The following is a 4,197-nucleotide window of genomic DNA, read 5'->3' as shown; positions in this document are numbered from 1 at the left end:
CCCGTACACACAGCATGTCCAAGTTTATTTGCATGACCACTTGGAATGTTTTGTTTGCCTGTGATTCATACATTTTCGAATATGGTCGGAGTTCACCTAAGTCTCAAAGTCCATGCCACCGCTGGACACATCACAGTTGATTTTGTAAAGGCAAACCATGGGAGAGTAGGACTGGGTTAGCTGATCAGCAGATGTTACGTTGATGTCGGCTGTACTCGTTGGACTCCTCGTACGGTGTCTTATCTTCTCAGATGAAACGTGATACTTGTTGGAAGGAGGCAAACAGTCATAGCATGAACATGACATCATCTGTGCTCAAGCAGGCATGAGCAACGCCATCAGTTAAACAAAGTAATTATTACAGAATGTTTAGGGGTCACTGCAGTTCCCAATTTCAGTTCCTGTCTACACCGGACATGGGCGAAATCGCTCCCCTTATAATAAATTCTGACGCTGTCTACTGTGAATTTTTATTTATTTTTTTTTTCATCAGAAAGTAATTGTAATTTTGAAACACATGCATACAATCTTGACCACTCACTTGAGATGAAGACCCCAGTCATATCAGTTAACCTTATAAAAGCTGTTTTATTCTACATGTAGAGGGTCCCCGGATGGAGGCAGCCATGTTACGATCACATGACCAGCCAAATGCGAATTGCTTAATCTCAGCAACCGCCCTGTTATTGGACACTTTCATTCAGGGTTTACAATCCTGGCTGGCTACAAATAGTGAATGTATTCAATGGCATCCTTAACTTAAAACTATTGGATTTGAATTATGTTACATCCACACCACTAGCAGTCAGTGTAAGTCCAAGACGTCACGTTCCAAAAATTACTGAGTGCATCTTTAAAGGGACTGTTCACCCAAAATGAAAATTCTCTTTATTCACTCTCATGTCATTTCAGATGTGTATAAATGTCTTTCTTCAGCAAAACACAAACTAAGATTTTTAGAAAAAATACCTGAGCTCTGTAGGTCCATACAATGCAAGTGAATGGTGACTAGACCTTTGTAGCTCCAAAAACCACAAAGAAGACATAAAAAGTAATCCATATGACTCCAGTGTTTAAATCCTTATGTTCAAAAGCGATATAATAGGGGTATAAGAGAAACAAAACAATATTTAAGTCCTTTTTTACTCTAAATCTTCACTTTAACGTTCACTTTCAGATGTGAGTCACCATATGTGACTGTTAGATTTAAAAGTGAAAGTGGAGATTTAGAGTAAAAAAAGGACTTAAATGTTGATCCGTTTTCACCCACACCTATTATATTGATATATATACTTTCAGTGTCTGCTTTCATTTTAAAATTTCAGTCAGTTTTCATTTTAAGCATATTTAGGTGTCTTCAATCTCCCTGCACTGTATGCGGAGAAAAGTCTGTGGGAAAGACCAAATTTCTTATTTAATATATTTTGTAGTTATACTTGGCCCAAAAACATTTTATCGGCTAGAAATTGCTCTCTTTGTGACTGCAACCTGTTTAAAAAAAAAAGTACAATCCTGACTGGAAAACAAATGACTGAAATAAATAAATTGGTTAAATGGTGTGGAAGAAGAATACTTCTATAAACAAAACAGGTTAAAATAACGTTTTAATTGACATATAAGGCTGCAAAACTAATTTTTTAAAAAGAGATGCAGATGTGTCTTTGTAGCTCAAGTTCATTATAACCTTAAAAAATGTCACTTAGTTTGTTATTTTGTACTTTCATAAGCTAAATGCTTTTCATTGACCGCACACTACAGCACATGAGAGCAGGAGTTATGGCCTGTAACCTGACAAGCTTCATTTTATAGTCACTATAGGACTGGTTACATAAGTGAACCCTATGAACTGCTCTCCCTGCCAGATGCCTCATACATTTCTCATGGAAATTCTGGGAATTTGTGTTTCTTCATGAAGGGAACTCTCTATCAGCACTTGCCTTGAGCACTAATATCAGAATGTGCTTCTCAGAGGGTTATTAATATCACTCGTCCCACGGACATGAATGATACCTCAAATTGCATGGCTTGTTTAGGAGAGGTGTGCTATTCCTTTTCTTTATTTTAACCTGAAAGAGTCCAATAGCCTTACTTTGAAGGAGGGACCTGAGCCATATCTAGGGTCTAGACTTGAACAGAGTATATCATAGAGTTTGATACTGGTCAGGCAGCAACACATTGTTCTAAAATGTTTCTGAATAGTGTTTAAGGTTACTTGCGTGCACATGCAGCCAAAGTGGAGCTAAATATATCCATAGCGTTAATAATGACTTTGGAATTTCCATCATAGAGGAGGTCATTGAAGAGCTTGTCTTTCCTTGACTTTTGGTGGATTGACACAAATGTGAGTTATTTTCTCAAGTTTGTTCAAATCCCTATCCCAAAGTATGAACAAATTGTAATAGTGATAAACACCTTAGCTTGATCCATACTTTAAGAGGTTATCATTAAAGCTACAATTAAAGCTAAAAAAGCTACTATACTATGACTGTAGACAAACATTTAGAGATTTTAAACCACTCATACGTAGATAATACACAGTTGAACGCGACAAATAATTGCGATATATACATATACTTTGGAACAGGCCAAATAAACTGACTACAATGATAATAATAATAATAATAATAATAATAATAATAATAATAATAATAAACTACTTCAAAACAAATTTATGATAGCAAAGACAGGGAGAGGCATATGTTGATATCTTGCGCATGAATAGAAGTGGTCATGGAGGATTTAAAGTAAATTAGTAATGAGTTGTTCAGACCTCAGTAGACACAGCGCAGCAGGTGTCCTGAGGCACTTTTCTCCCAATTTTGTAATGCCCAATTCCCACTACTTACTATGTCCTTGTGGTGGAGAGGTTACTCACCTCAATCCAGGTGGCGGAGAACAAGTCTCAGCTGCCTCCGCTTCTGAGGCCGTCAATCTGCGCATCTTATCGTGTGGCTCGTTGTGCATGACACCGTGGAGACTCTCAACATGTTGAGGCTCATACTACTCTTTACGATCACACACAACTTACCACATGCCCCATTGAGAGCGAGAACCACTAATCGCGACCATGAGGAAGTTACCCCATGTGACTCTATCCTCCCTAGCAACCGGGCCAATTTGGTTACTTAGGAGACCTGGCTGAAGTAACCCAGCACACCCTGGATTCAAACTCGCGACTCCAAGGGTGGTAGTCAGCGTCAATACTCACTGAGCTACCCAGGCCCCTCTTAAAAGTTATAGATTTTTTAACCTGTCACAGCATCTTAAATGTGGCACTCCTGTGCAATACACTGAAAAAACAGACAGACACAGCACAACATCAAATATGTCTATCTAGTATGTTTAGATAGAAAAACAACTGAAGAACAGCGCAGCCACAAAACACTTTCTGTGAACTTCCCCTTAGGGTTACATTTGGGTTTGTTTTAGGGGTTGGTAGGTAATTTGAGTGGGCTGAGACATTTTACTGAGCATGATTCACTGAAAAAAAAATTGGCGTGGTTGTTTACTTAAAAAACCTAAGAAACATCTTCCACACAGAAATTGCCTGTAAATTTAACAGACCATATTTTTCCGGTAAAGGCTACACACAAATCTTGGTGGCTTGGAAATTCTCAAGTAAAGATTATTTAGCAATACTAATTAAATTATAATGTATGTGTGAGTAAATTTCTACATTTTTCTCAAACAACAAAGCTGTAAATTAAGCTTTGCTTTTATAAGTGTACAAGCATTCCAGTGCTTTTTAACATACTTAGTCATGTGGCAAATTAAGTTTTGAACTAGTTTTAAGTAGAAAATGAACTTCAGACTACACAAAACAACAAGGTACCAAACAGTACAACAACATCAACAAATCAAAAGGTGTAAATCAACTTGCAAACAGTGAAACCATACAAGCTAATTTATTATTCAAACCCTATGTGTGCTGAGTATAACAGATTCAAAAAGTTTAGTAAGGAACCTTTATTTAAACAGGATAAAACGGATAAATCAAGCAGAGGATAAAACTAAATGTATAGTTATTAGCAGTCAAATATCACAAAGGCAATTTCTAATATGACACCCTTCATGGTTATTCACATGTGTCAAAAAAATCAGCCAATGGAGGGAGCGTGGTTAAGTTTTCTTGTAAATTGTTCCAAGTTATGGGGGGCATTAAACTTGACCTTTTTAACCTAGCTCAGATAAAACACA

The sequence above is a fragment of the Xyrauchen texanus genome, chromosome 37, assembly GCF_025860055.1.
Source record: "Xyrauchen texanus isolate HMW12.3.18 chromosome 37, RBS_HiC_50CHRs, whole genome shotgun sequence".
Taxonomy (NCBI): Eukaryota; Metazoa; Chordata; class Actinopteri; order Cypriniformes; family Catostomidae; genus Xyrauchen; species Xyrauchen texanus.
The sequence above is the reverse complement of the archived record's forward strand: the minus strand, read 5'-3'. Positions refer to the sequence as shown.